The sequence below is a fragment of the Cygnus olor genome, chromosome 1 (assembly GCF_009769625.2).
Source record: "Cygnus olor isolate bCygOlo1 chromosome 1, bCygOlo1.pri.v2, whole genome shotgun sequence".
Taxonomy (NCBI): Eukaryota; Metazoa; Chordata; class Aves; order Anseriformes; family Anatidae; genus Cygnus; species Cygnus olor.
This window is the reverse complement of record NC_049169.1, coordinates 11,662,289-11,689,085: the sequence shown is the minus strand read 5'-3', so window position 1 is coordinate 11,689,085 and position 26,797 is coordinate 11,662,289. Positions and strand designations below refer to the sequence as shown.

The 26,797-nt window shown below is 38.8% G+C and overlaps 1 long non-coding RNA gene across 1 annotated transcript; it reads left to right on the top strand.

Annotated features, from left to right (window-relative positions):
• Positions 1–848: 848 nt before the first annotated feature.
• On the top strand, positions 849–24,542 carry LOC121064062. The gene is made up of 4 exons (XR_005816317.1): positions 849–1,072; positions 5,494–5,496; positions 10,878–10,887; positions 24,527–24,542. It is a non-coding gene; the product is annotated as an uncharacterized LOC121064062 (long non-coding RNA).
• Positions 24,543–26,797: the final 2,255 nt, after the last annotated feature.

Genomic DNA, 26,797 nt, shown 5'->3' with positions numbered 1-26,797 from the left:
GCTTTGGAAACACATTCTTGATCCACAGCAAAACTCTAACGTAGACACTTCTTACACTATCCACTCTAGGTAAGAGCCTATGCATGCTGCTCAGCCACAGTATATCGCTGGCACAGCAGCAGGCATCAACCTGCTAAAATTACCTATGACTGGTAGGCATGCATACGATCTCCTGAGAACTCATTCTGTTTAGAGGAAGGTTTTCTATTCCTTCTAGAGAGGTTTACTATTGTCCTCTACAGGATTTGGAAATCCTTCACTTGCACTGGTCAGTGAGGAATCAATTCAAAGTAAAGAGGCTGTAGATCTGTTTGTGGCCTAAGCCTGTGATGCCACATTTCACTTTTAGTGTTGTTTGGTCCATAACACTTACATAGCTGATGTTAATTAGTTCAGGTGGTGTTATCACAGATCTCTCAATTGAAAAGGAGAATACATCCTTTTATGCTGCTTTCCTAATATACTTACAGTTGTGTTAACTAATAATTATCATTTTGTCATTTTCCAGGCCCTATGAACCACATTGAATGCTGTGAATATCTGTAGCAACAGCTTCCATCACCAATTGACTTTTATACCTCCACCTTTTTTCCCTGAAAATGCACTGGCACTCTTCTTCCTGTACACAAATCCATGCCCTTTGTTATCATTTGGCTCTACCAGGAAACCAAGAGGCTCATGTACTTGCTTTGAGAGGGTCCTATCTCCTCGGTGTTGACATGCAGTGTGTTTTCTGTCCTCTCACCAAGGATGCTGTGGGACTGCATTCATGCCAGCCATGCAAAGTGCTTAAAATCATTGTGAAGGAAACAGCTGTGAGCTGTGGTGCACACCTATGAATCCTTCATTGGAGAGGTCTTCGGCAGGCCCAGTCTTGTCCCAGTCTGCCTCTATCCAAACATCCACTGCAATGGGTTCCCCAGGGCAGTGGGCATGGCACCGAGCCTGCCAGAGTTCAAAAAACATTTGGACAACACTCTCAGACACACGGTCTGATTTTGGGGTGGTCCTGTGTGGAGCCAGGAGATGGACTCTATGATCCTTGTGTGTCACTTCCAACTCAGGATATTCTGTAATTCTCTGATCCCTGCCTCCTAGCCCAATTAGAGATTCCACTCACCTGGCCTGTTGCTGTTTCCCTGCCTAAAGCAGTGATATTTTCTCTGAAATGAAAGCATGTTATACACACAAAAATGTCCCATAGTGTATGAAGACTCAATCTCTTTTGCTGCTAACAAGTAACTTACCACTCAGCTGTATAAATAAATAATAATATATATTTAAAACAAAGTGTAGGCAGTATGTTCCCCATGTAGGAGAAATTGCTCTTTATTCAGACCATATAATCCTCATAAAGCTCATCCTTGTTCTTCTCCAGAGCTAGGAAAAAAATCTTGAAAAACTCTCTGGTACGTATGCTGGAAGGCTGTTCTTTAGCCACCATCAAACCTCTGCAGAGGATATTCCTCCTCACTACTGCCTCCCCTCTAGGGAGATTAAAAATATTCCTTCCTTGTATTGTAGATGAGATGACCTAATAACTACAAATAAACCTACTTCTGTTTGGAGAGGGAGTGGATGGCAGCACCCTGCGTTTGGTTTAGGGGATCTTTCTGTTTTGTTAGTAAACTAGAGACAAGAATCTGAAGTGAATTCTCCCCTACCTATGGGAAATGGCTGTTAAGTTGGGGGAGTTGGTCTGTGTCTACTGTGAGAAGTGTTCAGTGATGTTAATGGTTCATCCCTGGATTTGTTGTTGGATTTGTTGTTGTTGTTGTTGTTATTCTGACTGTATCCTACTATAAAACCAGCAAGCTAAGCGAAGCTAATCTTCATTTCTCTCTGGAAGTGTTGTCTGCAAACATTAATACTTGTTGTCAGAGCATGGAGGCCTTCTTGTCTCAGCAGCCTGAGGATAGGGCAGGGGGATGGAATTGGGACAGTAATTGGGGCTTCTCAGCAGCCCCCCTGCTACCAAGCCCTAGCCACAAAAACCCAATACACTCCCTTACTGGAAGATGTTTGTTTCTGGATGCCCACCGTTTAGGTGCCAACAGCTGCTTACTCTCCCATATGATCTGTCCTTTATGTGTAACCTATGTTGACATTTTCTCCTGCCCCAAGCGAGCACAATCAAAGCAAGGCATGCAGCAGGGCTTAGTTCCTGCATTTTGTTCTACCATAAAGGGTCTGGGGATGAACTGTTTATGACTGAGGCAGAACGAGGGGTGATGCAGTGGTATTTAAGGACTTCTCTCTATAGCCTTAACACTCTCAGAGTGAGCCCTCATAGAATATAGAAGATCTAGGATTTCCCAAACCCAAGGGGAACTACCATGGAGATGTGGATTATGGTACTTTGGGATGCCAAAGAGCTGCAAACATGAGAATCTGCAATTTCTGCCCTTGTCTTGATTGAATTTTTTTTTTTTTTTTTTTTTTTTGAACTGAATAGGGTGAAGAAAAAGCCAGTGAAATAGTGCATACATCCTGTCAAGAATTTTATGGGGGATAATATGGCAGAACAAAAGCTGTAGACATGTGAAGAAAATGAAAAGGGCAGGTTTCCTGCTGGAGCTTTCTGAAGTCAAGCCTTGTGAAGCAGTCCTACTACAGGACGTGATTGCATGTCCTGAATTTTGCTGTGCTTTCATAACTCCCAATGTGAAGCATGCTGTTTTAAAAAAATAAGCTGTGACCCCAATTTCTTTACATTTTTTTTTAAATACAAACGCTATTAAAAAAAAAAAAAAAGACGATTATATTGCTCTTTTCAGTCTTTGGTGTTTAATTGCTTTATATAAATCCACCATTTTAGTTTATTTAACTTTGTTCTTCAGTGGCAAATAACCAGTTAGGTCAATGGGATTTAGCAATTGCACTGGTTTCTCCCTGATAGAAACATTCAAGGATGTTGCTAAAATAAGCATCCTCTTCCTGCGAGGCTGTGAATATAGACTGCAAAAATGCAGCTTTAAGGGAAGTGTAATACATTACAGGAAATCACTTCAGCCATAGTTGTTGACAAGCAGTTGGTAATGATGTCATCTTTCTAAAACATGGATTAGGTCCCAAGAATGAAGGTAGTCATTTTCTTTGCTCCACCTTCCTATACTTGAATGAGATGATCTCCATTTAGCTATTGGGCTGAGCAGTTAGGGATAGGAAGGCAGGGTTGTCTGAGCTTTCTTCTGGGGCAGCTACTCTCATTTTGGAAAAAAAGCATGTGCATTCATATACATTTTTTCCTCAAGTGATAAAATCGATGATAAAACATACATTTAACACTGTGTTTCTTTTACCAATACAGCTAATAAAACTGTGCTTTTGCAGGTCCTTATTCCATTCATTTTCCCAGTTAATTTAATGAAATCGCCTGATAATATGAGTGACTTGTCAGTATTTGATTTGGGCTGTTAGAATTCTTATTTACTGTGTAAGAATAGCAGAGAGAGAGAGGGAGGGAGAAAAAATTACTCTATTGTCCTGATAAAGGAAGTCCAGGGTCTGTTCAATAGAGGTACTCAGGATCCTACTTTTTAGAAAACAATTATAATGATTTTAGCAGTTGAAAACTTTTTCCTTTCAAGTGCCATAACTCAAGCTAAAGGTACTGGTTTCAAGTGAAACTTGTAACCCAGAGACAATTTAAGTGGCTACTTTAGCAGCCAATGACATTTTTTGTAATAGAAGGATTTGCAATTCTAACCTATATTACAATTTTCAGTGAGTTTTCTTACTTTTTCTGCTCGTTTGTTTAAATGTGTTGATGACTACACACTAGACTCCTAATAGAAGAGATTAAATTTCAGTGCTAAAGAATCCCGTGTTTTTTTCTTGTTTACTTTTCTTTCAACTGATATATATATATATTTTTTTTTTTCTTTCTGAAAAGTGATGTTCATATGTACTTTGACAATAAGTACATCTAAGAGGAGTATAAGAGGAATAAGAGGAGGGATTGTCCTCATTGCATTAATAATCTTCAGCCATGTTTTCACATTGTGCTTTTCGCCTCAGGTATTTTAGCTTACTGCAAGTATTCCATCAAGATTCATAGGAATGGCATCCTTAAATTCTTTATAAATAAATGTTGCCAGTTTTTTGTTACATAATTCATTTATATTTTCAAAGTGCTTTATTAAAAAAAATAATAAAGTTATTCCCTTTCTATGAGTGAGAAACTGAAGACTGAAAAGTGTCACTAGGCTGACATATCACTGTTAAAATCAGAAAGATTGTCCTGTTTGAATGTATCCTATACCATCAATATAGGTGGTATGTGTACCTACCATATAGGACAAGTCCAGCACCCACAGACAAAAATAATATGTTCAAATATTAAGCACTGTCACTGTACTACTCTAAAACAAAAATCCTGTTGATTATTGAAAATTTGCAGACAAAAAGCCAAAACCTGAGGTTCCCTGTATCTGTGTGATTCCCTCTTTAGGATGAGTTATATTTGTCTTTTGTATGTCAGATACTGCAATTCAAGATGTCTGTGTCTTGTCATGTCAAATATGGTCAGATCTCAGTATATGTAATATTATTTCCTTTCTGTCTTGAAAAGTAGTAGACATTGAAGCTCTGTCTTTGTTCTGCCTAGCACAAGGACCCTCACGGTTCCTGCATGTCTGACACCAGCTCTATTCTTGTTTAATAAGCTACATTGGCTCTCTGTTGAAAGTAAATGAAGATTTACTTTTTTAGAAACTGCAGGAACGAAAGAGAGGAAGAATTTTCTAGGGTTACACTAAGTCTTAGTGGAATAATGAGTGTCCAGTGAAAGCCACTGTGTGCTGCTGGATCTGAGTTTTACTTGCTATTAATGTAGGGTGCTTTCGCTTAAGTCACCAAGACTGATTTAACATTTGGTATTTAGGATCCAATAAGCCCCCACCTCACCCCCCATCCTTCCCCCGCTCTGAATATACTCAGCCAAAGAAATGTTAGGTTCAACCTAATCTAGATACAATGAAAGTTGATGTAAATACATGTGCTCTTCACTGCCAGGCATCGTTTCTTCTTCCAGGTAGGCTTCTTTACAATTCTGTCTTGAAAGTATTACATAGCCGTTTTCAGATGAGTTCAAGGGGATATTGCATTATTTAGTTATCACAGCCAAAGTCTAGAAAGAATAATTTCCAGCAACATATTTATGTTGCTTGAACAATGCAAGCTGGTACATCGTCTGAATGCTCCTTCTGTAAAGATAATACTGCCTTGAAAGCAATAAGAAACCGCTTATCTGTTTAGAGAGGAATAATTTTTGTTTGTTTGTTTGCTTGTTTTCCATCTCAAGAGCAATAAAACCACAAAACCTTTTAAAATGTTGCAAAACTTTCAGAAAAGGGGGATTCTAAATAAAGGACCTCAAAACTGCATTAATTATGATTGAGCTCCACAAGCTGTTACATTTTTTAAAGCTGAGTATATTAAATCGCAGTTTTGAGAACTTTTTGATGCTTTTCAGTCTGAGATAGTGCACAGACAGTTCCCTTAACAGCTCAGGGAAACTGCTGCAAGCTATAAAGAAAATACCTGATGAGCATCCAAATTTTGTGTGTACTTCCTAAGTTTGCTGTGTATAAGCTTGACAGTCTTTTTGGGCTACATTATATAGCAATAAGGGAGGTGAGAGGATGAATGAGGAAAGAGGCTTCCAAGATCTTTCTGAAGTGTACATTTTCTTTTATTTTCTGAAGTTGAAAGTAAAGGTGAAAATAAATAATGATTAAATCATTACATAATAATATTGATAATATACAAGTTCAGCAGTTGCACCACAAAACAAAGCAAACAAACAAACAAAACCAGACATAGAGACACACCCTTGTTCTCCAATAAACAACTTTAAGGCCTGTTGTTATACCTACTAACATTATTCAAAAGACTTGAATTGGCTTTGGTATACTTTGAATGTAACACTTAAAAACAGTAATTCAGAGGTCATGAAACCCTTTTCTTTTAAGAAATAAGTACAGAATCCACATTTGAAACATTTATATCTGTGACCAGAGACTTAAATATTCCTCACCATTTGATTTGCTTCTGGAAGTAGGGAGAGACAAAGTCATTACAGGAATGATTCCCCTAGTGTTTAAGCTCAATCATCAACAGATTTGGAAATATGATATAAGTGACCTTTGGAAAACATGAACAACTACTAGAATATGCAAGTTTAAAGACATACCTCAATGTTATAGGAAAGATGGAAATTTCGTCAGTAGCCAATAGACACATTTTCCATTTAAAGCTTAACATTTTAAGGAGGGCAAATTGTCTGTTAGAGTGGAGACAGATTTTATGGCTACACTGACTGGTATGTTCTTGCTGGTTTACTTCATTTTACCCATAAGGAGCAAGCATATATATTTTTTTTTAATTTTTTTTTTTTTTTTCAACTGAGTTTACGACTGCTTTTCATCTTGAGGGTAGTATAAAGCAGATAGGGTATGTTAATGAATCTGGCCCTAGACTTTAACAAAGTAAAAGTAAATACTCTAGACAAATATTTGCCATGCCTGGCAATGAGAAATAGGAGACATAAAACAAGTTTTAAAGTTAACATCTTTTTCTTTGTGCAGCTGCTTGCTTGCTTTTTTTTTTTTTTTTTTTTTTTTTTTTTAATCTAGATTTGCAGTTGCTTATGTCTGTGGGTGAGGGAAAAAAAAAAAAAGACCAAGTGCTCTTGAGAGTATTCTAAATCAGACATTCCTGAAAATTGGCATACTTACCAATTGTGGCATTTCAGGCTTTTATGAATGCTTCTCCTTTGTACTTTCTCCAATCGATATTTTATTTCACAACAACCGCAAATGTGTGGCAGAAGCAAGATAGCACAACTTCTGCACCACTGAGTGCAACAAACGAAATTTTTTTTTCCTCTTCTCTTATTTGCTGTAATTCTTCATGACAGACTTCCTTTCTGCTTTGAGTACTCCAAACACGTTTAGAACAAAGGGTATTTTAAAACGTTCTTCAAGGCAGCACTGTGGAATATGGAGCTGCTCTCTTTGCTGGGGTTAGAGACATGGCACTGAAAATTAGTGTAAGAATTACAAGAACCAGATGTTACCCTGTAGGTCTAACCACACTGCTCTTCTCAATGCTCCTGGAAAAACACTGGCCATTGCAATAAGCCAAACAAACATTTCCATGACATAGGTGACATTATAGAGGAAATATTTGCTGCCCTCTTCCTCTATTTTTTGGAGAGGGGGTCTGGTGGACTAGTGGGTGGGATCCAGCCCTCTCTTCACTTCCAGGCTTTTTCTTAAATGGAGAGACCCCAGCACACAGAGCTGCTGTAACAGGACAACAGGCTGCCTTTGACCCTGCTCGGTCCCCACTTGGGCATGTCAGGGCTTTGAGCATGGGGGTGCTTTGCCAGCACCCAGGGCCATGGGTCTGCACTGTCCCCTCCTTCTGGGCTCCTCCAAGCTGGACTGGACACAACAGAGAGCCTACTTTCCTGCCACTCTGTCAGCAGTTCTTACAGCCGATTATCCATAGACAATCCCATTATTGTTAGAATTGAGTTCGAATTACAGGAAGCTACTGTGGCTGCTCTAGATGAATAAGAGCATGGACAGCAGCACAGTTACCAGGAACAAGCACCAAGGAGACTTTTGGCACAGTACCTTTCCTTGGCAATGTAGAATTGGTTACAGACCACATGTAGAAAGCTTGGACTGGAAAGTTTGGAGGTTCCCACCTAGAAAGGCAAAGCCATATTGAAACGAAAAAGTCATTCCACAATCCTAACTAACGCAGGTAGCGAAGGCTAGCAAGTCGTTATATTTCAGTTTGCTCTCTATTTAAATGCGGCTGTGATGCTGACAGCTTGCTTCCTGGGATGGTGCGTACCACTGTGCGGAATTACTGGTGGATATCGTAGCAAGGGATTAAAATTGCAAATTTAAACTTTATGCTTATTATTGTGGGTTTCGAAATACAAGTTGCTCGCTCAGGTAATTTGGTCTGGTTGCATTAAAGTAATTGCACATTTATTGGGTCTTGTAGTCTGAGAATTTGGCTGAAAATCCTTTATCACACTGAGTCTTGCAGTACAATATTGTCCATGTGTTGTCATTTAAAATAACATGCAATGAAAGGAAGACAATGGAGGGGCGTTGTCACTGAGTCATGAATAAACAGTCAAAAATAATACAATCTATAGTGGTCTTAATGATTCTTGGTTTCCTGCCTGCCAGAAATCTTTTTCGGCACATGATTTTCTTGGTTTTGCAGTATCTGTCAGAGCTGGCACTGGGCTGGTTTAAGGAAAAAACACTGAAGTGCTTTTTACAAGCTCATTTGTAATATCCCTTCACTGCCCTCCCTGTTTTGGGAGGAGGACCTCTTCCTGCCTTTGAGAAATGATGCTGCAAAATATGACAACTAAAATCTACTTCTGTAGCCATTGTATCAAGTGAAAAATACAGCCTCTCCAAAGACATGGAGGAATTAACACTTTAAAGCATATAGCCGGATTATGATTTAGTGAATTAGTCACAAACCCAAGGGCTGGGTATTTTTACAGAATAGCAATGAGTCAGGTTGGCAGAGGCAGACCAGAAAGTGCCCTTCCACACATCCACACGCAGCCAGCGTGGCAACGGCACCAGCAGGAGATGCCACCAGCAGCCCAGCTGGGCAATGACCCAGGTGGAGATGCCACACCAGCCACCGAGGTGTTTGCATTCAACATGCTTCACTTTGCATTGGCACTGCCATAGCAGAGTCCTGTCACCTTGCTCAGCAGGCACACGGTGATGCAGCAGCGTGCCTGTTTGCTCTAGCAGCAGAAGTTCTTTAAAAAGTCCCTGAAATTTCTTGCTTTTACCTGAAAACTGCAGGAAATAAAATATATGAATGGGATATACAAACATCCACTCAGGATTCTGTGTGTGTTAGGAAAGCATATTTTAAAATGTCTTTTTCTCCAGATTTCTAAATGTTAAGGTACAAAAAGTTTCAGTTAGCTTTAAATGTCTTTGGGGAGTCCTCTCTGTCCTAGGGTTTTTATGATTCAGCATGCAATTTTATACAAAAGTGTTCTTGAAGCATTTCGAAAGCTTCCCTGTGAATTATTTCTGGCCTTCTGGTATTTTATGAAGCATCATATTTTGCAATTGAAATATTTTTAGCAAGATTTTAACACGTCTGATTTTCCAAAATCAGAGAGAGCCTCTCTTGAAACAGATGGAAAATGTGATAAACAGCTGAAGGGGAGGCTGGAAATAAAATGGACAATTCCAAGCGGTATTCTGATATTCTGTGCTGGACCCCCTTCCTCATCTCCTTTGTATTCAGACTCTTTCTGAGCAGAAAACTTAAAGCTTTTTTTTTTTTTTTTTTTGGGTGGGGGGAGGTGTGAAATGGTGACTGAGGAAGGGAGGGATCATGCTTTGGGACTTACGTTTGAGGAATTCATCTTCAGCAGTGGAAGGCAGCAAGAAAAATCTCTCCTGACTTGGTTATTTCATAATTTGGCATTATTATACATTTCTTTCATCTTCCTCTAAAATATTAACTACTGCTGCCAGAGTGCTGGCAGCATGCTTCTGTGCATGACTTTCTTTGGTTTTTCCCCTACTTACAGCTGCTTTCAGATGTATTTAATGACAGTAATTTGCTGAAATAAACTCACTGAGTTTGTCCAGAAAGAGACAAAAATAGCATTCTAGATTTTTTTTTCTTTCTACATTTTACTGTGCACCCAAAACAAGAATCCAGGAGTGAAGCTGAGCCTAGAGAGAAACACAGACTAGCCTCCCTCCCCAAGCAGCTGCCACAGCAGTGAGCTCTTGCATGTACACCAGATCCTTGTCCTGCTTTTTAAATATTATTATTATTATTTTCTGAAAAAAAAAAAAAAAAAAAAAAAGAAAAAGGATTTCTGCCTGTTGTACGCGTTTGTTCTCTCAACATCTGTGCTGAGCAGTGTGATCAGTGACAGAGCCCTAGGGCCAGGGTGCAAGGCACTGCCCACCAGAGGGGGAGCGCTGGGAAGATTGGAGGAGTTGGCTCTTCAGCCTTTCCCAGAGATGCATTAGGATTAAGATTCAAGCCCCATCACGTCTTTCTCATGGCATGCAACCTGTTTTTCCTCCCACTGGAGCAGATCAAAGCAGGATCAGTCCTGACCATGATAATTATTTCCCAGCGATGGAAATGGGCACAGTGGGACAGCACTCTTGCAACAAAGACTGTAACGCGTGAAGATGGCGATATTTTTGGTTGCTCAGCGACTGCTCTAGTCCGCAGACCCCCCCAGAGGCTGGGGCTATCCGTCATGCTCTATCACTGCAGACAGCTGGTGCACAGCAGGCACTGACTTTGTTGCTGCGGGCATTTGTGTTTCTTTAAGATTTTTGTAATTAAATATGAAGCAGCAGTTCAGGATAATACAAACCCAACTGGACGTTTTTTTCAGTACATCAGCACAGTTCCATTGGCTTAATTTATAATAGTTAGCCCACTGGTGTGCTGGGATCCTTGCTGGTCATGCTGATTGGGATCGCTGCACTGTGCTTGTACACCTATCTCTGTGGAATCTCTTGTGTTTTGCTTTGTGCTTAGACTGTATAACTTCCTCAAGGTGATGGTGCATCTTGTTGTACAGTTTCAAAGTGCTCGCAGTCCTGTTCTTTACAGTATTTCTTGATAGTATGATAAACTGAGTAATAATAATAATAATAATAAAGAATAATAATAAATAATAATAATAAGTATCAAAGCTCCAGGGTAAATTGCAAGCTGGAGAAGAGTGATTTAGTGACTAAAGCCTGGCTGGGGAGTTATGAGTTGAGGGGTTGCCTTCTGTGATCTCAGTCCTTAGGACTGATTTGCTCCATACAGAGTTAAAGATTTCATGATGTGTGTCTCAGATGCTCCTGCCAGTTTGAACAGGTGTGGCAGAAATTTGCCCTAAAAATACCTTCTGTTTTCTCTCCTCTACTTCAGAAGTGGTTTCATTTTAGTGAGTATGTAAATGTATATCCAAGAAACAGCTATGAGGCAAAATTATCTAATGTTTGTTGCTGTGGGTGGGTCAACGATTCTTACTGGCATAATCATAGAAGTTTGTGTGATGAGTAAAATTCATGGTGTTCATAAGACTGAGCTTTGCATAGGTCTCATCTGTTTAACAGATTGTAGTATTTTCATATGCAGGCCTTATATATATATAGAGAGAGAGAGGATATAGTATATATATACATATATATAATATAATAAATATATATAGGATAAAATTTGTCCTAAGGATTTTCAGAATTAGTTTACTTTGAAGTATTTTTTCATTGTCTTGAGCAGGGGAGGAAGGGCTGCAGAGAGAGGCATGTGGTCTGTTCTACATTTTGTGGTTAGTTACTCTATTTTTATAAATTGTTATCAGAAAGTTTAAGACAGTCGACTATTCTTATACCTAGCCCATATTTCATCACCCATGTTATGCTGCTCTCCTTACTGTGGCAAAGCATGAAGGGGTCTAAGCACTGTGTAAGTCTCCCTCCCCAAGGCTCCCCCTCTCTCCTTATCATCACTTATCCCATATTGCAACAGTCAGCCACTGTCAGGAAAAGACCTAAGTTACATGCAGGAATTTGTGTCACTGGGCCAAATTCACATCTGCTGCAAGTTTGATGGCATCAGGAACGAATCGAAAGGCAGTGTTTTCTATACTCCTCCAGCCGGGGTCACATAGCTGCACAGAGCCCGTCTGTCCATATGGTTTTAACTTTGCTCACAAGAGAGGCGCATGACAGAGCCAGTATTGCAGCTGAGCATAACAGTGAGGATGCTGGATGGTTCTTATTAGTGGCTGGGGTTACACCACCATGCAGAATATGTGACTGAGATCTGTGTCCTCGCTTTTTCATTGCTGAGCGCTTTGGTCAGGACCAGCCACACTTCTTGCTGGAGCACTCTTCTCCTGCTCTCCCTGGAGCTGGCTCCAGAGGGAGAGCATCCCTGTACCACCGGACCCATGTTCCCTTAGTCTGTTTGGACTGTAAGGAAGGTAAACAGGTGCAGGATAATTCTGCCAATTTATTAGATTGGCATCTTGATTGACATCTGTGTGTTTAGTTTGTAAGATCTCAATATGCTGGTTTTATGCTGTAATAGTTTATAAGACAGACCAGAGAGGTGCAAACAAAGGTTAAGATCCGTGAGTGTGTCCAACCAGGACATGGTGCAGATGGATACTAGTGAAAAGTCTAAAACCAATCTGTCACCCCGTGAAAGGATTTGGACTTTTACACATGGTTTTAATGGATCAAGGAGTCCCATTTTGTGTTTTTTTTTTTTTTTTTTTTTTTTTTTTTTTTTTTTCCTGTATCTGCAGCTTTTAAAGAAATAAGCAGGAACATTAACACTCTTAAATGTTTTTAAGATTTTTTTTTTTTCTCACAGAATCAGACTGGCTGAGGCTGGCAGGGCCCTCTGGAAGCCATCTGGTCCAACCCCTGCTCACACAGGCCCACCCAGAGCCCTTTTCCCAAAAACATGCCCCTGGGGCTTTTGAAGATGTCCTAGGAGGCAGACTCCACAACCTCTCTGGGCAACCTGCTGGATGAGAGCTATTAAGCACTACACAAATGAACCTAATTTCTCTCTGACACTATCCAGTGAGCTTTCCCTCAGTAAAAGGGAAATAAAAGCAAGTAGCTTCTCTCCTAAACCTCCATTCCAGGTTATGCCTGGGGGCTAAAGACATCTAGTACTATGTTTTCACCATTTTTTGCTTCATATATCTTTACTTTCTTTCTAATAAACCTGAGGTACTGGGTGCGTCCACTTCATATTGAAATAAGCAGAGGAATGGGCATTTGAATCATAGCCTGGTTTCAATTTGAAAGGAATTGTAATGAGACTATAAAAAGGAGTGCAGTGTATGTAATGCACATGAGGCATTTTGCTAGAAGTGAGACATCGTTACTAAAGCCTGTTTATGTCATTTTGATTTTTCTGAATATATTATGAAAGGATAGCATTCTCATGACATGGTGTCTGGTGGCCTTTATGTTACTTTACTGAGTGATTACTCTGTGGCTGCTTTTCAGGCCCCCAGATTATACAGTTTCCCATATTATTCTAAGTGTGATTCAGATTATTTTCTTCACTGAAAACAATGTATTAGATATGTAGAGTATGCATCCTGCCTTAACCTCTGAATGAGCCATGACTGTATTGTGACATGCTCAACCTGTCAATTTGTATAAGACTTTGGTCTGCTGCTTTGTGCAGCAGTTCCCTATCCAGTTTGCTACAGTCATTATAAGATGATTGGTGTGCCTCTTTTGGAAGCCCTGACTTTCAGACTGTATTTTTTTATTTTTTTTTTTCCTTTTCACTTTTTTTTTTTGTTAAAAAATTCTTGCCATTAAACAATTATTTGGAAATTTAAAATACAGTTGTTTTTCACTATGGAAAAAAGGAATAATCCATGGTTAATCTTTGAAACTAATTTATCATGATAGCCTTTAGAAGAAAGAAATATTGAAGAAACGTTTGAATAATTATAAAAACAGATTTTAGATGACAGCAACCTTCCTGCTAGCTGCAGAGATGTTTTTCCTTCAGAAGATATTCTGCAATTGTAAAGGTGTATAATTTCAGAGGATGTCACAGTTGTCATGGCAATTGCATTAATATTGCATGGGCATAAAGCATGTAATAACATCATGTCCATGCCTCCTGCCCTCAGGCTACAAGTTATTAATTTTTTCCTTTAAAAATGTGTTAACTTTTCCCTATGAGCAATTCCCTGTTACAAATATCAACCAAAGTATATTTTTAATTGTTCACTCTTAATTTGCATAGATAACTTGTCAGTCTATCTGCAGAAGAAAGGGACTTGTAAAAACTTTTTAAAACTTAAACAACCAATTTTCTTGCATTGTTCCACAAACACTGCGAGGATTAGTGGATGTGATAAAAGCTGCAACATAGATTTAGGACATGATTATTCTCCCTGTTATCTGCTACATTTATGTCTTTTTCCCCTTACATTTTTGATTGTTGTTCTGTCTCAGGTTGAGATTTGAGCCTCGTTAAGTCAATGGAATGGTGGCTCCAGGTAATCAGGGCTTTATCTCCATGTTATCTTTAAGTATAGATGAAAAGAGCAACAGGGTAAGAAAAATAATAGTATGAAGAACCACAGAAATTCTCAGCAGTTCAGACTATGTTGTTATTGCCTGTGTTTTGCCAGCTGTGCTGGAGCTGAGGAAGGTTGAGGTCTGTGGGATGAAAATACCTGGATCTGTGGGGTACCTGGCCCTCACTTTCTTTTCAGTTGACTTTAGTGGGCTTTAAAAGGATGCATAAGAATGCAAGAGGTGTTATCCTTTCTGCTTCCTGCATATACGATGTCTCATGGAAAGTGGAAAACTCTGTTTTAACAGCTCATCCCAAAAAGCATGTGGCTCTGGTGTGTACACCTGCACTGCCTGCAGGGGGATGAGCCCAGCTTTGTCATGTTTTGATAAAACCAACCTTGGAGCTGCAGCTGCAGCAGCGTTCAACTCCCTGCTTTCTGAGCTCTGCTCGTGTGAGTGCCCAACCTCCTGCCCCGCTGTCTGCACTGGCTGTCTTTGAGTTGGACGTTCATTTTAAGACTTCAAAGCCCTAAATAAAGCCTGTTGAACAAACCTCTATGTTTGTTAAGTGCTTCAAGCAGATTCATCTCTCTCCTGTTTCCATATGGTAACTACCCTGGCACCTCCAGTGACTGTAGCAGTGTTGTAGAGCAGAGGCACAGGCACTTTTTAAAGATACATTTATGCTTTACACAGGGAAAGTCCTTTGTCTGTCCTCCTTGGTGGAAAAAATCCCTCAGCCAAATTTCATGTCTGTGCCATGGTCAATGTGATACAGCCAGCATCTCAGAGGAGTTTATTAGACATGTCTTCTTCGAAATTCATAAATGTAAGGCTATTTTTCAGCATATAGCAAGCTTTGTCCCCCTGGAATATATGCATGAGCTCCTTTGCATCTTTTCCTTGAGGCCTGGTTACTTTGCTCAGATTTTTAGTCCCACTGGTAGGGAAGGGAGTGTTGCTGGCTGGCCACCAGCACCCAAAGTCCTGAATTGCCTGAACGTTTTTCCTCCTTCCCCTGTACAGACTGTGGTTTGCTATCCTTAAGGCTCTGTTTGTCCTTGGCTCATTGAGGAGTTAGCAGCTGTCTGCTGATTGTCATTTTATAGTGCGGTACATTTGTACCTTATGGTACATGCAGAGGTCGTCTGGAGTTTGGGATAGGTGGCTATTTGTTCGATAAAGTCATAAATACTTCAATTAGAGCTGCATCTGCAATGCATTCGATGATAAACAACAGGAGACTGTAAACAATTAACTCATACGAACTCTGTAATAACAGTCTTAGGGGGATGGCATCTTTCTTCAATTTGTGTGGAGCACTGCGTCCAAAGCACAGCATTAGAGACCTAGGAGTGCCCATCGGTGGAGCTGTCACATACACTAAATCAGAGGCAAAAAACCTATGCTCAGCAAGGACTGTAGTACTCAGGAACGTGCACAAGCTGTGCTCCAGATCATTTCCTCAGGATTAAAATTCAGCTTTGCAGCCTTCTTTTTCAGCACCTGAAACATTTCAGCCACTTTGATTTTCTGTTCTCTTTCTGCTTAAAGTAAATCAAGTTTATTTTCCAGCACTTGCTTATGATTTGCAATTAATAGCTGGAGAAGGGCCAATAATTCATTTGATGGAGAAGATCTGTTCTGCTGAGATGTTTGTGAGGAAATGAAAAGCATGAACTGCAATAAATTTGCATATTAGAGAGGTATTAAATATTCTGTTTTAAATTAGGATTCTTCTTTATATATATATATATTTTTTTTTTTTGAGAGAGATTTATATCTTGTATTTCTAGGATGAAAAAAGAGATCCATTAAGTTTAGCCAAGAGTTTTTAATTGGTGATACTATAAAACAAAAGGAACTAATAGGCCAACTGAACTGATTTCTGTGGCATTACCACAGATTTGCACAGATCTCCCCTTACTCTTTGCAAGGGCCATGTTTTTTGTTTTTTTTTTGATATTAAAACCCCTTTAACCAAGTGTTTTAGGGAATTTCAGGCACTATCAGAGAGGTGAAAAACATCAGAAATTAGAAGATTTAGGTGTCCCTAGAAGAGACATCATTCTGCTATGCAGAATTATGCCTAGCTGATGTCTTCCACAGGGACTGAATGCCCTGAAATGAAACAAGAAGCATCATTGCTTTCACTGTGGTATGGACCAGGAGAGCTTTCACAGTGTACAGCCAAGATATATTGAGAACTTCAATGCAAATGCTGCTCCCAAGCACATTTCCTGGAAGGTCTAAGGGCAACCACAGCCCTTTACTTCATTGTTGATTCCTCTTGATATTTCTTGCTGCTGAATGACAGACACAAACTGCAGCAAGGTCCAAGCCTGAGGGCTGCTAGAAAACCAACCCTGCCATCTGAACAGTCCTTTCTTGCACAGCACGGACAGAGGTCGCATATTTCTGCACTTAAACAAATATGATAGTGCTGCTGTTTTGAAAGTGCGGCTTATTTCCGTTCAACATAGTTTGGTGCTATTCATGTTTAATATTAAAAAATAAAAATAAATATCTCTTAGATGCTGTCAGGTGTTTTTCACTCTGAGAGGACACTAACCTTCGAGGTTAACTATTCTCAGCTGTACTCTTGGTGGCTTTTATTCCTGCTACCATCTCTGTAAGTAGTATAAGTCTGTATAAAAAATAACCGTCTAATCAATATCAAGGATACTCAGCAGAGACAATCCCACCATTTGAAAAATGAGGCAGCTACTGCATGTGGCCAGTCTCTGCACATTAAATGGGCAGCTGACAGAAAAACCTGCCCCTTGTCATCCTCGTGATTGGTGAGTCCAAGGTCCAATTTGATTTCCCTGTAATCAATAGTAAACACCCTACTCACTGTCAACAGATTTAAAGCCTTGGCTAGGATTACTTTACCCTATCCTACAGCTAAAGCTTATCTGTCCTAAACTTCCTGATCTTTCTGTGGACTCCCTACCTGGAATGTTATCCATCTACATAACTGCCTCAAAATACATCTCTGGTTATTTGGTTGGTGAAGGGTTAACATTGCTTTGATTCATCTCCATGAAACCAGCATTTCCATCACAGGAGTTAGTGGCCTATGGTGCATCTGTCCATGGAGGGCTTAAGTAGCAGGGTCATGGAAACGTCACTGTGAGTGAAGTTTAAAATGAAAATAAACACAGAAACATATAAAAGTCTCTTTGCTTTTCTTTCTGTATAGTTGAAGTACAGCTGGAAAGGGACTTTTTCCTCTTTTTCACTGTATAAATGTAAACTAATGAAAAATCTGCAACAAATTCCTAACCCTGCTGTGTATATATGAATAAATTGATTTAATTTCCTCAGAGGATCCATAGGCTCAGTGTTATTTGCTGGGGCAGCACTGCAGCAGGAGGTGACTCTGTATGACAGTATATGGAGAATTAGATATATATATTTTTTTAACCTGATATTTTATTGCTTACTATTTTGAATAGCATTTCCCACACTAAGACTCTGGATCAAGGCAGTCTAGAGTTATTAGAGCTGCTGCTTGTCCACAGCCTGGACTGCATAATGGTGGATTAAACCTCGTGATTTTCATTCTTGTGCCCCATGATTCGGTGCAAGGTCTGTCACCCTTTGTACATCCTCCTGACTTGGAATGGGTTTTGCCCTGGGCCTGGCTGCTACAATACTTATCACTCTTCCCAGGGAGACGAGACACATCATCAGACTAGTCACAGCATGAAAACCTCACTCGTACATGCTTGCTTTGGCTCTGAGAGCAGCTTGTGGAAAGGGTCAAAGTCCACAAGTAATGGTTGAGTGAGCTGAGATGATAGGAGGATGCACATATTTTCCTTCTCAGTCCTACGCTGGTAGCCTGCTTGCAAGTAAAACCATGCAAAATCCCTCCCACAAAGTGTGTTCTGAGATAGCAGTTGGGATGCCTGCTGTTCAAAGGGTGCTTGCAATGCAGGCCTCTGGGAGAGGTGGGGTAGCTGAGTCTTGGTGAGAAGCACTGTGCTAGAAGTGAACAGAGGAAGCAATGTTCAGCTTTGCGCTCCAGCCAGCAGTAATCTCTTTCCCTGCTGAATACTGCATTTTTTCCTTTATAAAAACATTAATCTGCAGGGTACTGGGACGCGGTCAGATCCTGCCAAGAACAAATTGTTAAGTAGTTGCTGTGCTCGTTACTTCTTAAAGCTGTAACTGTTGGTCTTCATTTTGCAAAATAAGTATCATGGGGCAAAAATGCATTGGCTGTGACATTATAACTATTTCCCAGAAGAATTAATTCTAAACTGAAGGCCTTAGAAACAAATAATTCTTAGAAGGCTGTGTTTGTTTGTTCAGCAGCTGTTGTTTATATATGAGACAGAGGAAATTTAGTTAAAATTGCATGATATGCCCTTACATTTCAAAACATGACCTGCTTTAAGGTTTCTATTTTCATTTGGCTTTAGATCATGCTACAAAGCATCTAAACTAGAATTTCTGTCTGACAAAGAGCAATTCACGGGAATTCACCCTCTGAGGTGTCAGACTCAACCTGGGCCTTCCAGAGACAGCCCAGCAGCAATTCCCCTGCTCGGACTCAACCCTGTGCCTTCTCCATGGCCTCCAAATGCTATATTCAGCACTTTAAATTCCCATCTCTGGGATTCTGTGGCTACCCAGCCTTCCTAAAGCACAACAAGGGGGAGAGAACATTACAAACAGGACTGTGCACAAGCTGATCATATCACTTCGAGGCACTTTCTGCAAATGCTGAAAAAGAAAGTGCCAAATTTTTTTGTCAAGGGCATTTCCAGAAAGTGCCTTATTTATTTATTTATTTAGCTATCTATTTATTTATTTATTTATTTTTTTCTAGGGGGCACATCTAAAAACCATCACATGTACAAACAGCTTCACTCAATTCAATTGCCCACTTTCACAATTAAGAAGCTACAGTAGCACAATAGGTTTCAGTAAGAATTATGGCAATATTGAATACAATGAAATAATTAAATATATGATAATTTTACAAAGGAGAAATCTAGAAATATGCACTTTGCACCAGTCTGAGGTTTAGCGGAATCAGTAAGAGTTATGGTCTTCTGTACCAAGATCACTTTTTCCTTGAACTTCACTGGCATTTTTATGCTTTGTCACAAACTAAAAATGGAAACACTGTCAAATACTATATCATCTAATCAGAGAACTTCATTTTTTCCCCTTGTGTGGTTACTTATTAAAGCTGTTGCCATTCACCGTAATGGAAGTTGTGTCAGACTGCTTGTATTCCCTAGTTGCTCACAATTTGGGAATGTGCATGTCTGTCTTCTTGTAATGACAAATAATGCTGTTGTGCTGGTGATGGGTTTTGCAGTCATTTTAGCAGTATTTTTGCAGTAATTTGTAAGTGTTTGTAAGGCTGAGACAGAAGAGGAGATCATAGGAAACCTAATTCTTAGAGTACCTGTCTGGAAAAAGAGGGCAGTCCTAACCTTGCCTACAAGACTTTGACCCTTTCATGTGAACTTTCCAGTAACTCTAGTGCACTGAGAAAATCCTGCGTTTGATGACAAATGAGTTAATAAATCCTTTCCTTAGGCTTTTAGTTGGCTTCCACGAGAGAGAAATCTTTAATTTAATATGTCATTGACCACTCTCAGGTATGAGGTTAGCCCCACAAATCTTTTTGCATGTCACCTCTTGGTAGGTTATTACATTGGTGCTGTCTACAAATTTATTTGGTCATAAATTGTTTGGTAATTATTAAGAAACTCCTTTCACCCTATGTGCCCTCTTCAGGCAGTTACTGGGAAGCAGAATAGAAATGGATAATTTATTTTTAATGGTAATTCAAAAGTGCTTGTGAATAAATGGAATATAAAAGAAATGGCTATGTTCAATATCTGAATTTTGCTTTAAGTATAAATGAAACAGAAAGCAAGCTTTCTGGACTAGACATTATTGAATCTTTCCTTTTTCTTCTTCACCTCTTTTCACCTCTTTTCTTTTTATTTTTAATCAGATTTTTAAAAATCTATTATATTTATGTTCCCAAATCAGATTTTTTTTTTTTTATCAGAATTTTAAAAATCTATTATATTTGTGTTCCCAAATAACCTGATGAGAGATTTTATAGGTAACCTACACTGATTTTGCACTGGTCCTGCTTCCTTTAAACCAGATTTAAAATAAATAAACTTAAAGTTTATTTAAAGTTTTATTTAAAAAAATAAATTAAATGTAGACCTAAATGCTGTCAAAATATGTTTGCCTACAGAAAACCTCTTCAACTTCCAATATTTACAATCAACTAGCAGCTCTGCCCTTGAGCTATTGACTTTCATGCAATAAATAAGGATGGCATTTCTGTTTTTCTTTCTTGAAATATTGGTGGTGCCGTTGAACACTGAGCACACTGAGGTCCTATGGTTTGACTCTGCATGAGGAGCTAAAAGTTTCTGGTGTGGTTGGAAGGAAAATGGGGTATCTAAGCTGGAGGCAGGATGGGGCATCAATATGTGGCGTGCACACATCATTAACACAATGCTGGGATGGAGCTCATACTGCTCTTAAGAACAGATGCTGCACTGCAGGATGTGTTGCATTTACATTACAGTGTATTTGTGTCCTGCTTAAGGAAAGTAATCATCCTCTAATAATAAACAGAAGTCATTCTGGTTTCATTATTTTTATGTTTTTTTGTTTTTTTTTGGGGGGGGGTGTCACATTTTTAGTGTTGATAGGCAATGACCATACATGTGGTTGTAGCAGGGACATAATCAAGGGCATTAGGTAACTCACAAGCAGCAAACAAGTATCACCAGAAGCATGGTAAAGCATAAAACAGATCACAGTATATTGATTTCAAAATAAGGTACCTACAGTGAATAGAAATAAAAGGGGTGAAACACAGTGCACCAGAGCTCAGCAGTTATTTACTGACTGAATTAATATGTGTTCTCACTAACTTCTGGAACTTGTTTCATCATGTGAGTATCAGCACATCTGTTATTGATCATTCAGTAATGACCTCAAAGATATTAGGGAGTTGGAGATTGTTAGTTTTCATGTTTCCCATCCCCCAACCTTTTATACAGTATAGTCTCAAAATGCATCACTCCTGCCCCATTGATTTCAGGAAGGTAAAAGCTGACCCTTTATTTAGGATGTCTGTCAGTGCTATAGGCAATTTTTACAGAGAACAGTCATGGCTTCAAGGTCTGGTCCTGTATCATTATATTAGCTCGATATATTTTCATATTATTCATAATTACCATCTAAATGTCTGTTTTAAGACATGTCCACAGCCTTGACTGTTGGTGAACATGTATCACGGAGCCAAAGCAAATAATTCTGAGTGTACCATTTGCAGATTCTTGCCCTTTTCTTTCTCCCATGCTGCTAAAAAATATAAGCATGTTAACTAAAAGGGACAAATGATGCATTAAATGAAAGGGACAAATTGTGCAATAACCAAATCATAACACTGCTCATCCTACATATGGCGAGGCACTTAGTATATGTAGCAGGAACTGATTTCTGGATTTAGTACACTTCCATTTTTTTCTGCAGCAGTGACTGTCTAGCTGAGCACCTCCTTCCTTCAGGGTAGGGCGTGACAGCAGGTGAAAATTCTGGCTGGGGTAAACACCCCCTGACTCTGGAAGAACCAAGCTGCTCAGTTATTCTCTGCTTAGTGTTAGTGCTTCATGACAACTTCTTGTTCCACAGTTGAAAAAGGACAAAATTTTAGACCTTTGGATTAATTATAGTTTGCTTCCATGTAGGGATTCCTATATGGGAAATGGTTGCTTGTGACCTTCCTTTCAGTAGTGGAGCTGACTAATTCTGAAATCCCATGAGGCCCATAATTATTCTCCTTGGTGAAGAGAAGATCCCAATACCGACAGATGTCACAGTTTTCATTGTGCTTCAGCTATTTTTCCTTTTTTAAAATAGTCTTGGAAAAATTAACCAGTGCGTATGAACCAAGTTCTGAGTCAAAAGAAATAATGCAATGAGTTTTATGTCTGCAGGTAGAAGCTGGAGTAGGACTTGGACTCTTTTAACATTTACAAATTTCATTAATTTTGAATATGAAAAATATTTCATATTTTTGAAATATGAAAATTTCATAAGTGAAATTTTCAAAGAAATGTCTCTCTCTTCTCTACAAAATCTCTAGACCTCCACTATGCAGGTAAGGTGTAAAAGGAGTAAATAATTGATGCAAGAGGTATAAAAATGACAGGATAGGAACAATTAATGCTTGGGAATGTGATGTCAGGGTGATATGTCTATATCCACAAAAATGAGGCATGCAAATCAATAACCAATATATTATTTTTGGTTAAGGATATATAGTTGTCAAAATATGATACTCAAGCTCATACTTAGATTCTATATTGGCACATCCTTCTGGTCCTGCTTCTTACAGAAAAGGAAGAACTTCAATAGTGATAATCACAAAATCATGGACTCATAGAATATCCCAAATTGGAAGGGAGCCACAAGGATCATTGACTCCAACTCCTGGGTCCACAGAGAACAAGTCCAAAATCAGGCCATGTGTCTGAGAGTGTTGTTCAAATGCTCCTTGAATTACGGCAGCTCAGTGCTGTGCCCACTGTGCTGGGGAGCCTGTCCCAGTGCCTGACTACCCTCTGGGTGAAGAACTTTTCCCTAACACCCAGCCTGACCCTCCCTGTCCCAGCTCCATGCCATTCCTTCGGGTCCTGTTGCTGTCCCCAGAGAGCAGAGCTCAGCACCTCCAAGTGGGCTAGTACTTTTGTGGAAGCCTAAATTCTCCTTCTCCATTCCCCCACTGCTCCCACCACATACACTAGTGGTTCTCCTGTGTCTATAGCAAGCGGGCATTCTGCATGGTACCAAATTGCCACTTGTGTATTTCCACAGTTACTAGGGATATACTAATGCGAACATATTCTTTCAAACAAGATATTTGTCACAGAAGAGAACAGAGATACTGTTGTTGGTATCCAAACATAGAAATATATCCCATTAACTTATGCTTTGTTGATAGGTTACCTTAATATTTCTGATATGCCAATGTCTCTTGGTTGGTCATTTTGTACCTGTTGCAATAACTGAGTAGATAATTCCTTGGTAGGGATGGTAAAATGCAGAAATATGACAAGCGGTGCTAGGGACAGATGATTTTCAGTGTGCTACTTGTACTTATTTGGACTTGCCCTAAATTCGTAAATTTGGAAATTAGCATACATTTCCCAATTTTTTAGCCAGGTCAGTCCTGGTCATAACAACAAATAAACAACAATCTGTCTCTTTTTTTTTTATTATTTTTTTTAATTTTTTGCCATGAATAAAAGAAAAGGTCAATGGTTTAAAGGTGGAGTGTAGCTGGATAACTGCATAAGCCTAGAGTGAGGTCCTGGGTCATCATATGACTTTCTCTGCTTTGAATTTCATCTCATATTCTGAAATAGTTATAGTCTTAACATTTCAGTCCATCTAGTGCATCACGATCACAAAATTGTACATTGCACCCTGTGAAGGCTCATCTGAAATCTAACAGCATATGTGTTTGTAATCCACCTTTAGTTAGAATTGTTGAAACGAACACCCAGCCTTTCCAAAGTGCTGAGTGTACTTTATGAACCTGAAAATGAAATGTAGTTGGTATGTGGAGGCTACAAATAAAATTAAAAAATAAAATAAAATAAGTCAAATTTCCTGTGTATTATGCATTGTTCTCTACATCTACCTTAATAATGAATGGATATTTTCTCTGTAGTGTAAAGTGTCACATTACAGCATAACAATACAGTGATGGACTCATATAGTTATGGGGTCTGGAGTGTTCTCTCTAAATATATTTTTTTGTTTGGTTCATGTACGACCTATTAGTACAGTGTCTAATTACTCTGTGGCCTGGGGAATATACAGATGGAACATCCCAGTACAACTCAATAGAGATGTGAAGATTTTCCTCCACTCATTTAATAATAGATTTTACATGTAGAAAATAGTTTTCTTTAATTATATAAGCATCTCAATTAAAAACAGTGTTCCTAATGAATTGCTGAAGATTCTCAGAATACCTCTAACAAAGTAAGCAAACAGATTTGCAGCTCTCTGCTCTGCCTGTTGAACCCAACCTACACTGTCTGCATGGCAGCCATTTGATCTCACCTTCTGCTATTGCTTCTCAAAGAAATCTGAGGTAAAAAATTATTTAACTGAAGTTTATCACTTATTCAAGATCTATTAGAAGTTGCTCTGGAGGAAGGATGAGTAGTACCTGGGACCTAAGCAGACCATGTATAACAGTGAATGGGATATTATTCAGAACTGGTTCTGTGGAATTAAGAACCTCAGTTTCCTCAGAAAGCTGGGAAAACCATAGCATTAAACAAACTTCTGTAGGAGGAAGACAGATTTAGCAAAGTTAAGGAAATGTTAAGTATCCCCCTCAGGACTGTAAATCTTGTTCTTAGTATTAGCAAGTATTGGAAAACAGGGCAGTTAACAACAGCTTTGCTGGTGAGGACTAAGACTGTGGGTTTACGGTTTTTGACCTGTTTTTCTAAGTAGTCATTATTGTGTGATAATTCAGTTTGTATGATGTAGTCGTGTCCCCCCCCCCCCCCCGCTTTCCTTTCTTCCTAATCTTCTTGGTTAACCACCGACCAGGATCTCCAGGTTTAAACCAAATTCAATAGAAATACGGGTGTCTCAGGCGTTTTCACAAGTTTCATAAAAATAACTGAGTACAGAAAAAAATCAGAATTCAAAGACTTTCAAGTTTACACTTTTATAAAAGTCACTTTTAATCTGTTGTCTGACTTGGTCAACAAGGAAGCACAGCTATACAGGATATTAAGCATCATTAATTCTGCTGTTCATGGAGCTTTTTACTTTTTTAATGATGCCATTAATTTGGTTGCATTTGTGTCTCACTGGCAAATTGGTGATTAATATAAAGCTCCTACTGACTGGAGAGAAGTTTTTTAAACTTGTAATGACAATGAAGTTACTGCCTTGATGCGAAGTTACGTAGTAAATAAAATATTACCTCAAAATATTTACAAATGTAGACATAGCTATCCCTATATGATAAAGTGGCTGGACTTCTAAAGACTGTATACTGGAGTCATCAAACCAAATTAGTTAGTCAGTATTCTCAGCATTTACTGTTGAACATCTTGTAATTATCTATTGTCACTAAAAATCTATTCATCTTTTGCTCTGATCTTTCTTTAGCCATTAACGCTACTGTAAAATGCTGCAGTTCTAATTTGGTGGCTTTTCAAGTTTGTTATAGAAAGAGAGATTAGAAGGATGTCTGTGTGAAAGTGTTGGACAGCTGAATTCACCCCCAAATGCCTGTTTTCCTGATGACTGTGTATTTGCTGTTGAAGGTGCATTGCCAGTAGGCTCTGCCAAACTGAGCAGTGGTGAGGAGGGCCAAATTCTGGATGAGACTCAAACATCTCCTTATCTTGATAACATAGATACCACTGGTTCTATAACTATATTCATTCTCCAGGAGGTTCAGAATATAATCTAAAGGCCAAACTTGTTTTAGAACTTCATTCCTTTAATCTTTAATTTCCTACCACCATATTTTTCCTAACTCTTTCAAGCTGGAGTTTCCCAGTGGAAGTACTGAGCTGCTAGATATTTCTTTAATAAGAGATTCTATGTGTCTCTTATATAGAGATATAGAGACAAGTATAATCTTCCTGCTCTTTTTTTTTTTTTTCTTTTTTTTTCTTTTCTTCTTCTTCAAATACTCATAGTTTTGTAGAGATACAGAAACTGGCTTGAAAACCACTGTCCTACTACTGACATTAGAAGACTTCGTTTAGTATTTAGTCAGTACGGATATTTTTATGCAATATTGGCACTAAGGAATGCTTTTTGTCAATGCAAAGAAATATTTTCCATGATTTGCGTCCCATGAACACCTTGTTATTAGAAACCTTCACTGATGTGAAAACCTTTATAAAGATTGGGTAGTTGCTTTTTAAAATTTTTTTAATTTTTAATTTTTTTTTTTAATTTTAATTTTATTTTGAGGATACATGGGTGTAACCATTCTCAGCTTCCTTAGCTGTAGTGAATGGAAATGCAGTTGCTTTCTATGCTTGATGCCTTATTGGTATGCAGGCTTATGATTAAGAGAACTGAAAAGAAGAGCTGCACTTTTATAGAAACATAGGCATTGTGAGTAACTCACTTGGTATTTTCAACCAAATAAATTATAAAAACAGCACTAAATTTGATAGAATGGTCCCAAACTATATAGACAGCTTTAGAATTTGTGGACATTTCTGTAATATTCCTAGTCAGCAGAAAGGTTGAGTCTGCATGCGTTTTTTATATTTAAAGCTACAGCTCTTATGTACTTTCTCATGTCTTCAGAATCTACACACCACCTGCAGGAACTGCTAGATGAAATCCTCTGACCTTGGTGTGCAAACAAATAGTTCTGGTATTAGCATACTTCAAACTCATTTCAGTGCATTTGTTTTCTCTGAGGTCTATGCCCCCAGACAATACTGCTGAATGTCACCCTCCTCTTGCACAGCCCTAAAAATGCATATTTAACATCTAAACTCTTTATTTTATTCTGATTCTTCCTCTTTAATCAGTAGAATGTTCATTATACTGTCATCTTTAACTGAGAAAGTAATAATTCCTCTTCCATGCATGGCAGTACTTGAGAAGAG